At 44.1% G+C, this 10,369-nt stretch overlaps 1 long non-coding RNA gene across 1 annotated transcript; it reads left to right on the top strand.

Annotated features, from left to right (window-relative positions):
- The first annotated feature begins 7,238 nt into the window (after nucleotides 1–7,238).
- On the top strand, nucleotides 7,239–8,390 carry LOC113566215. The gene is made up of 2 exons (XR_003408995.1): nucleotides 7,239–7,532; nucleotides 8,272–8,390. It is a non-coding gene; the product is annotated as an uncharacterized LOC113566215 (long non-coding RNA).
- The last annotated feature ends 1,979 nt before the right edge of the window (nucleotides 8,391–10,369 follow it).

The raw sequence follows: 10,369 nt of genomic DNA on the forward strand, positions 1-10,369 counted from the left end.
GTTGAAACTTGTTCTCCCCATCCCAGCTGTCAGATGCTATTGTGGATGTACTCGTACTCGCACTCGCACTCGCACTCGTACTCGTACGGAGTTCTGCGGCTGTTGCAGTGTTCACTTATGTTAATTGAAATCACATAAAACAGAACTCAATGCCTTCGCCTTGGGCTGTTCGTTCGTTTCGGATTGGAAAAATGCGTTTTTTGTTGTTTTCTTGCGTGTTTCTTTGGGGCTGCAGTAAGTGCCAGACGTGACTAGAGAATCTTTTATTTTCCAAGCCTTTCGAATGTCGCTTTTCGGATTTTTTTTTTATATTTTTCTTGTCTCTTTTTTACCCTAATGGCATGCTTATGTAAGCGGCGGTATGTACAGGTACACGAGTATTTCTGGGATTATAAATATGTACTCACATACATATCTATATACGAAAGATGTACGTATGTACATGTAAATGGATAAGACGTTTAACGGTTGCATTGCAAATGCTTAACGGCAGCACCAGCCCACAGCAAAAAGCCACAAAAAGCTCCGCAACGAAAAGGCCACAAAGAGATAATACCAAACTATAGGCCATATAAAATAAAACGAGCGCGGAAACAGTGCCCGCCACCAAAAACAATTGGGTGTGCAATTAAAAGTTTTCGAGCACTGTTGGGGCACCATCCCAGCTAGAGACCATTTGGCAGTAAAAGGTCTTAAATAGAGCGTTCAGCTGGTGGCTTTTGGAAAGCAACAGCAACAACGGTAGCAGTCATGGGCAAGAAAACTCCCGGCCACATTCGTGCCCGGAGCAATCAAAGGATCCATCTTATGTATGCAGAAGCCTGACAACTGCTTGGACTGCTTGGACTGCTTGCTCTCACACAATACTGAGAGCCGATGGTTTGAGGGAGCCTGTTCTGTGGATCTGGAGTCCCATAGCCCTTACGCTCCAGACGATCTTCGCATTCCTTAGCTTCCACGCATTCAGTATCGACAGGGCACTGGCAGGGTCTTAACGAAAGCCAAGGACTTGATCTGTTGTATAAATTTCAATATGATCAACAGGTCTCCTATCTCCTTCAGGGTCGGACTGTTGGGGTCTTGAAGGCCTTCGAGGCCGTTGGTTTTGGACATCGAACAAATACTTAACGTGCCTTATACATTACCATTTAGGCAATTCATAAGAAATCAATCGATTCATGGGGATGATGATGGGAAGAGCTTTGTCTCAAGCGACAGTAGAACAGTTACCAAATGTTAGCAGGATTCAAGCGTGTACTTGGCTGTTGATGCAGAGTACAGATGCACATATGTATCTATGTACATGAAATGGTGCGAGGCCCTGTGGAGCTCTTGAAGCGCCTGGAGCTCCGACCTTATTTGACTTTCTTCTATTTTCTAATATGCTCTCATTGATAGCGTTACGTGAAATGTTCCGTGAAAGAAGTTGGATAAAAATATGCTACCATCTTTTGTGTTTCAGCTGTGGTCCTATGCTATTCAACATCAAAATTTATTAAGAAAGAGTCGATGGAGATGGGGTAGCGGGGACAGCAGAAGAGCACACAAGTATCGCTCTCTCTCTCTCTCTCTCTGTGCCCCAACAACAAACAAACAAAAACTCCGCGAAAGTGCAACTCAGAAAATAATTTACGCAAGATCAGAAAAAAAGCAAAGACCAAAAAGAAAAACAAAACAAAAAAAATATTTCAAATATTGCTGAAAATACTCCTGGCTGGTCGGGCACTTCATGACTGGTTTTCCACTTGTCTGGCTGTCTTTTTCATTTTTTGTTTTTTTGGTACTTGCTTTATGTAAGTTGCAACCTGCTGTTGTGGCTGCTGCTGCTGCAACTGCGACAACTTTGCGCCTCAGGTCTTTCGTTTCGTTTCGCGTTCGTTTTCATTTTCGTTTGGCGGCGCGCTCATAAATCGCTGAGCACATTGCGAAAGGAAAAGGCATGATAAGCAGGATGGATACGAGATACGTATGGATGCATGGGTATGAGGACAGCGTACATACATAGGCAATAAGTTAGAAAATATCTGCGATTGAGCTTTAGAAAGGCAAGGGGGCAGGAAACTGAGGAATCCTTTGGTTTTTAGTTGGAATGATACACAAAATGTACATGGTAAATGGGACTTGAGACGGACATTATGATTGTTTTAGATTAGATTGGAAATGTATGCGGAAACTACTGACAGAGCCACATATGTAAGTATTCCAATTGACTGGGACCATTAGAGAGATCGGAAAATGGAGAGCTGCAAGATGATATTGAATAAAGAATACAAGTCCATCCACAGTTGGTATTCCAGATTACTAGAGCTTAGGAAAAGCAAGGAGCTACAGACCAGAGAGTGACCAGAACTAGAGTTTTTGTAATCTGTTGCAATAGCCAACCATAGCCAACATTCCCTGTCCTACATAGAGTACGTAAGGTCGTTCTAGTTACAGACAACCAACATTTTGCACCGTTTATCTCTCAGTTTGTGGAGCTTTACCCACTGTTAATGGTAGCCTACCCTAACCGATTCTCCCCCGAGTGCCTCGGACAGACGTGGACAGACGTGGACAAACGCGGGGCCGAGAAACGAGTTCGATCTGCGGATTCAAGTGCCGTCGATCAGGTCGAGCCCAAAAATTGTGTTCGAACACACAAGTGTCGCACACACGCAAGCTACCACAGAAAGAGAGAGAGCGAGAGCGAGAGGGAGAGAGACAACCCACACAGATAGAGTCAATGATCTTTCGGAGCTGTTTGACGGGGGACCCCTGCCCCTGGCACTGGCACTGCCACTGCCACTGCCCCATCAAAAAAAACCAAAGAAACTTGAGCATTTTGCCGGCTGCTTTCACTCTCCATTGGACGGAATACGGAATTCTTTCATAAATTTCTTGGCCACGCAGCTGGAGAGGGAAAAGAGAGTTAAACAATTTCGAAAACGTCGCCAGTTAACGACTTTTTTCCTCTTCGAATCTTTGTGCAGCGCAGCGCAGCTTTTCTTTCGTTCTCTTTCACTCTCTTTAGCTGTGTTTCCCTGGTCATGCGGGGCGTATGAGTAATTTGCAATGTCCGTTTTGATCTCTACTGCCGCTCCGATGTCAAATCTCCAATCTCCGTAATTAGCTAAACAATAATCTGCTGCCCTGGCGCATTTGCCATAAGATTAATGAGCATCCATCCGAACAGGATGGAGAGTGGGCGTGCCATCTCTCCCTCTCGAAAATTACCTCCATATAAACCTCTATTCACACATATGTATATCCATAGCTGTGGCTGTGTAGCTGTTGCCAGCTCCCTCTGGTCTTCGAAGACATCAACGACAGCGGCCATCATCATCCAGCACAGCACCCATCGACGCATCGGGGCCCAGACCAGACCAGACGACAGCCGCAGAAGAAAGAAAGAAGAAAAAACATTTCTGACTCGAGCCGCCGAAGTGAAAAAGAAAGTGAAGTTGTCCAACCACCGCGGATCGCATTGGATCGGATCGTATCGTTTCGGTCTCTTCGCCGCTGCTGCTTATGTTTATTCTGCTAGCGGACAACAAAAAATCACAAAGGAGATGTTTTAGCATTTTCTATTATGCAAATATTTCGGCAGCTGACTCCATGAATATTCACTGCCAAAAAACGAAGTGGTAATCCAAACAACAAAAGGCGAAAATGAAAATGAAATGGCAGCTGAAAATAAACACACTCGACCACATGTTTGTGCAATTCTGAAAGAAGACTGTGAGGGGTCTGGTACAGCCAGCTTTTATCAAACTTTAGATCAAGATCATATGTCTACAAAGAGGGACTTTATACATATGTTTAAAAAGTGTGTAAAAGCCCCTGTTCAGGCCAGCAGGAGACGATTGTCGCGCACTGTGCCAACGCCGGGCGCTCCGGTCCCAACATGCGCTCGCGCGCTCGGAGGGGCGCTCGGGAGGTCCACGATCCACAGGTCACGATCCACACGGCGCTCAAGCCAGCATAGAGCAAAAGCATCATAAGGCATAGAGTAGTTAGTTACGTTTCCACCCCCGATTCAAACGGTCGAACGCACCCCAGAACCAAATACACCCCCACTTATCACGAAACACAGCTGCTTTTTATTTCTCGCGACGGCTTCTAAGAGGCTCACTGGATCACCGATTTTGACGTTTGGAGAATTGATCTTCGATCCGCCCCACTACAAACAGCCCCTATCGGATATAATTAATCATTAACACTTCAATGTTTTTATTATAGTTTATTTATTTGTATTAAATGATTTCGATGTATATATAACTTTTCTGTTTATACGAGTAGTTCTATACTGATATAATGCAGTCATCTACTTTACATTAAATTTTGTAAGCTCCTTCATTCTCCACTTTTTGGATGGTAAAACCATCATATTTGAGAGGAAATGGACACGGTTTAGAATCTGGTGTAGATCGGATCATTATTACACCCAAAAGGAACGAATGAAATGGCAGTGTCTACCCAACCCTCTTCCACGCGCTTACTCATTTTCTCTCTCTCTCACACCCACACTTATGGCGCAGGGGAGCGAGATAGCAACACACATACTGACTGTGTACAAGTACAAGTACAAGTGTAGAGCCGTGGCCCTTACACGCTCGCAACGTTCCCGCTCGTTTTATGTCAGAACATTACTCTGTGCTTGAACTTGTAACATACATTAGGCCATCAACAAATATGGATGTTATTAATTGCTCGGATTGAGATGTACGAGTATGTATGTATGTAGTTCAGACGCCTAATTTGGAAACGTGCCCTAACACCATATTCTTACCTGATTTTGCTGCAGAACATTGGGAATTACAAGGATAAGTCGCCTGGCTACTGGTGTTGTTGCGTTCTGCGAACTTCCTTTAATACTACCATATTTCTACCATATTTTGGTCAACTCTTAAAGTCTCTAAAAACTAGGCGTCAAACAAGACGGACAAACGGACATGGCTATTTCAACAGATCTCATATACCACTATACTCTTCGAGTACCGGATACAAAATTTCAATAGCTATATTATGACTCATGATAAATTTACAACAAAGTATGTTACAACGAATAGCAACAGTGTCTTCTATGGCATAGAGTAATAGAAGAATAGCAGAACCTTAAACCATTCCAGAAATTTCACACCAATTTCCTGGCTAGTTCCGATGGCGGCAGCAGCTTTTGGAATTTCCATTTTCTAGAAATACGAGTATTTCTATGTTCGTTGGCTGCGCATTCGATTAGCCAAGGCATTTGAATAAATTGGCAAAAGCAAAAAGCGAAATAAGGGTCACACTCTCGCCTCTTCAGAACTTTCCCCGGAGGCGAAACTTTTGCGGTTATGGCCAGCCGCACCCGCGCCCGCACCCGCATCGGCAGCCGACGTCGCGGCGGTGCCACCGCTCCCACCGCTCCCACCTGCTGCGCCCGCACCCAACTAAATGCCAAACAGCACACAGCTAATGGCTGGCTGCCCATGCAAACACCTGAGCTCAAAATAATAGGTCTCAGTGGGCACACAGTTGTTTTTTAGAAATTTACATTTGAGACTGTTCTTTTTAAATAACATTCCTCGCATTTCTGCATACTTTTTGCGAAACGTATATGTAGTTTACGTTATATCCAACTACTAGCTCACGAAAAATTCCATCTATGTATGTTTGGGTGGTATTTGGGTAAATGCCCAATATTCAATTTATAATTTTTTGTATTTTTTGTATTTGAATGATTGCGAATGTTCGAGTAGCTATGGCTTTAAGCACAAGTGTGTTCAGTGCAGGGGAGTGTGAGTGAGGGCCACACTTTTGCTCTTGTTACAGTTCGAACAGACCCTCTCTCTCCACTTCTCCTACTTCTCAAGCTGTGGCACGCATGCAAAATTAAGCAAATAATAAACTGAGTGGAAATTTTATTTGATTGCGTTTTTTTGGTTTTTCTTTCTACTATTCAGCACATCTGAGATGCTCACACGGGGACCCCCTTCACATACACACATTTGCATGAGTACTAGAGGTCTCCGTCAATGCCAAAAAACCGGCATTCGAATGAAAAATACTCAAAGTGAATTGAGTGAATTCGAATGGTACGCTGCACAGGGTCCATTGCACAGTGTTTTCCAAAAGTACTTAAACTTGGAGAGCAATATTTTGTCCTTGTTTAAAAGAACAATATTTTGCCCTTGTTTAAAAGATCAATATCAATATGTACATATATGAAATTCATGTTAATTCATATTCATTCATATTATGAAAAATTCGTAGGAAAAAGAAAAATGTATTGTACTGTATCTGTCATTTTTTGTTTGTCCTTTTTTCCAGTTTAAAATTTGTACCTTGACCTACAAAAAAAGGGCCGTATTTGGCCGTGAGTTGGACTTCAACGAGCCACTGTGCGCCGATAGAGTTTCATTTTGAGTGAGTGAATGCACTCACGTAAAACTCATACGCACTACACTTAAACGCCGAGCCACGAGTTGAACGAGCGGGAGTGAGGGGGTTATTTCCGAAATCATGATAAAATATCCCTCTTTTGGTGGCAGATACCAAAACATTGAACAAATTGTATTTTAATTGTTCTGATTTCCGGCTAGTATCAGTTCTTAAATTTGTATAGAAATCGTACTTTAAAAATGGGAAAAACCATTTAACTATCTTGCAGGTTCTTCATTTGAAGCTCGTTATCAAGTTTGAGAAGAAAACCAACTACAGAGCTCGAAATGAAGAACATGATAGAGTTATGCATGGATGAGGTATGTTTTGGGCCCTTGTTGTAGTGAAAAAGAGGGCAATAGTTGAAGATAATACAAATACGGATATCATTGAATCGGGGTAGCTTCCCTCACCACGCTTTGTGGACCGCGACCAAAAGCCCCTCATCCCAGAGGTAGCACAATCCGTTCGAGTCACTCTTATCAGCCCTCAGCTTTCATCAGAAGTGTATTTATCTTTGTTATAAGATTTGTTTGAAGCTCTATCGCTTATGAAAATGGCTCCTTCCCCATGTAGACAGAGCTTCAAGAGAGCCGCCGCGCACGAGCGTGTCGACTTCAGAATCTAGCTCCGAGATCTCTCAATCATCTAGCATGCACAGCGTCGCGGGCCATTACTCAGGCGGACAGAGGGGACAGAGAGAGAGAGAGAGAGAGAGAATGAGCGAGAAACAAGCGCTGCAGTCGCAGTCGCAGTCTCGTTTGTTTTTTCCACTCCGCCTCCACTCACATTCCCTCCTAAACCCACCCACAGTTCGTGGAACCCCATGGCCGTCAGTGGGTGCTGTGCGTCGTGGAACGCGTCGGGCATACGCAATTTAGAATTTGCAATGGCAATCGAATGTGGATCGAGGCTGACAAGTGAAAACGGTTGCCCTGGCACGAGAGGGGCGGCCGGCCAGAGACGCATTCTGGCCGTCTCGTCGGTCGTTGACAGCTAATCGGGTGTCTTGGCCGGCACTTTCACTCGCCCGTCGGCGTCATTAGCATGGCATCATCATTATCAGCAGTGCTATCATCATCAGGCATCTGGCTGTCCACTGGCTGATGCTTTGCTGATTGTGGCTTTGAGTTGAGTAATCGCAAGTCTAGATTACCGATGACCCAACGCGAACTGTAACCAGGTTTTTGTTCAACAGACAGTTTTGACTGTAGCTGTCACAAAAAAAACGTAAATCAATCCGTCTATTTTATGGCCCCAGGGCCCGAGGAACCCGCCACTATACGAATTTAATGTTGTCGAGCATCGGCCTTATCTATATGTATATTGGCAGGCAACTGCATGCAGGAGAGGTCTCTCCCCTACCACCCTTCAAATTAACTTGAATTGCCCGACAGTTGTCCAAAAACGCTCTACGATCTGTCCCATAAGCTGCAAAAGGCCTCTATGGAAAGATGGAAAAACAAAATCTCACCTACGAAAAAAAACATTTTTTAAATATTTAATTCATTAATTCACACTTTTTCATAGAGGAGCTTCTAGACGGCAGCACCTGTCGGGCCGTATTACAATCAGTCGCTTCAGACCATTGCACGACATGAGCGACTGCAGGCCGTAGCAATTGCACTACGAGTACTGTTCACTTTTTGAGCCAAAAGACGATTGAAGCGGGCACAGACCCATGCTTTCCCATTCCCATGATTTCCCACAAATAATGTGCTCCCTATGCATGAAGTCCTCACTTCCTTTTAGGTAATGATGGAACATACCAGCAACTGGCTCTTTAGGTCTACGTCTACGCACAGTTCTTTTAGAACTCTCTTAGAACTGGTTTTTGGTGTAATTTCAACTTTTCAATTTCTCTTTCAGTTTCCGATAGAAGCGTAACGTAGCACATTCTTGGCATGCATCCTTGAGAATTTGCAGACCATACTTACATTTGTATGCACATGGTAGATCTTTCCATAAATATAAAATATAAAATGTTATTAATGTCAATCTCGTTTTCTTGGTGATGAGAGTCCATGGAGAGAACGTCGCTATCGAGGAGTTTGGGACGAAGCGATGATGGGTGACTTTAGTTGGTTTCTCACTAGAGTCTCACTAAGTCTTAACATGGAAAAGAAACCCAAATCAATCATGGGCCAAATATTTTTAATTAAAGTTTTGTTTATTCATATTGAGTTAATAATGAAAATAAGTAAACATTTTTTTTAATGAAATGCTTAAAACTTCTATATATTTCCGACAGATTTTGTTATTTAAATAATAGATCAGACTTTTATATTAAGAGTAATACATCGGGTTAGTGAAATTGTGCTTTTTTTGCAATCAATAGCATAATCTAGTTTTTGTTCTAAATTTTAAAAAATAAATAACATATTCATCAATAGCGTTAACGGCGTTGATCGGACTTAAAAATATTCTTTGGATGGTTGATTGGAAATTTAATTACCTTTAACTTCAAGTTTAATTTAATTTATTGAAACTTGTCCACTGGAAACGAAGAAATCATCTAGGTTAGGTTAGGTTAGGTTGACCCGGACGGCCCTCAGAGGGGGCCCCACATAGGCCAGTATGGCCCTTAGTTGTCCGGATAGGGGGGGGGGGGGTATGAACCGTCGCGGCAGTGTTTAGGGGGTTTTGAAGTCCTCGAGGATCGAGGTATTTTTTCACATTTCCTACAACTGTTTCTGTTTGTGATGCCTAGCTTTGTTGCATGCGCCGCAGCCAGGCAATAGCCCGTTAATATTCCCACTAATAATCTGCAGTCCTTCCGTGGTAGGTGCAGCAGGTAGTGGCTGAGTTTGTCATTGCGGTCCTTGCACATGATTTTCGAGGTTCTGCAGGCGGTGGTACTCCTCCACCTACTTTCGGTTTGTGATCCGGCCTGCTTTTCTAGATCGCTTTGCAGCGTTCTAAGGGAGACAGGCACGTTCTCGGTTCTCGTATTCGCTAGCCCGACGCCTTCCTTAGCTAGTACGTCCGCCGTCTCGTTCCCTTCCATGCCCTGGTGGCTGGGAATCCAGTAGATCCGCACTGACTTTGTCGTGCTAAGGGTATCTAGTGCCTCCCTGCTCGCCAAGACATTTCTGGAACTGACTGCGGATGACTGCATGGATCTTATCGCCGCTTGGCTGTCGACGAATAGGTTGACCGCATCGTGTGCTCTTTCAGTGAGAAGAGCGACCTCTGCTGCTTTCCTGATGGCAAAAATCTCTGCCTGGAATATGCTACAATGGTCCGATAGCTTATATGACAGCCTTATCTCAGGGTCTGTACAGTATAGGCCCGCTCCTACTCCTCCGTCCATCTTGGAGCCGTCCGTATATATATTGAGGTGCTCCGTTTGGTCTCTTCCGATTTTCCAGTCTTCAGGTCCCAAAGATGCAGTTGTTTTTACGTCGAGGCATGTTTGGGGGGTCATGTAATCAGTTGATCTGGTCATTTCCCTTCCAATTGAACTATGCCCGTATTCTTGTGGCGACATACATATTTCCTGAAGCGATGAGGCGTTGTGCTGCCTTTCCTGCAGTCAGACGGGCGTGGATGTCTAGGGGTTCGATTCCAAGTAGGGTTTCGAGTGCTTTTGTTGGGGTTGACCTCAGCGCCCCTGTAATACAGAGCAGAGCCTGGCGCTGAGTCCTTTCCATAAGCTTATGATACGTTTTCTTTCCAGTAGCTTGCCACCACACTAAGACTCCATACAGCAGAGTTGGTCGCACCACCGAGATGTAAATCCAATGCATCAGAGCCGGAGACAGGCCCCATGTGCTGCTGAGCATCTTCTTGGATGCATCTTCACCCTTTCCAATACATTGGGTTTCCATGCCAGTTTACTATCCAGTACTGTGCCCAGGTATTTGACTTTTGTTTTTGGGGTTAGCCTAGTTTGATTGATCTTCGGGGGGGTCCATATCGGTACCTTGTACCTCTTGGTAAAGAGGATGAGGTCCGTCTTGTCCGC

Source organism: Drosophila persimilis, unplaced genomic scaffold, assembly GCF_003286085.1.
Source record: "Drosophila persimilis strain 14011-0111.01,24,50 unplaced genomic scaffold, DperRS2 tig00000622-arrow-arrow-pilon, whole genome shotgun sequence".
Classification (NCBI taxonomy): domain Eukaryota; kingdom Metazoa; phylum Arthropoda; class Insecta; order Diptera; family Drosophilidae; genus Drosophila; species Drosophila persimilis.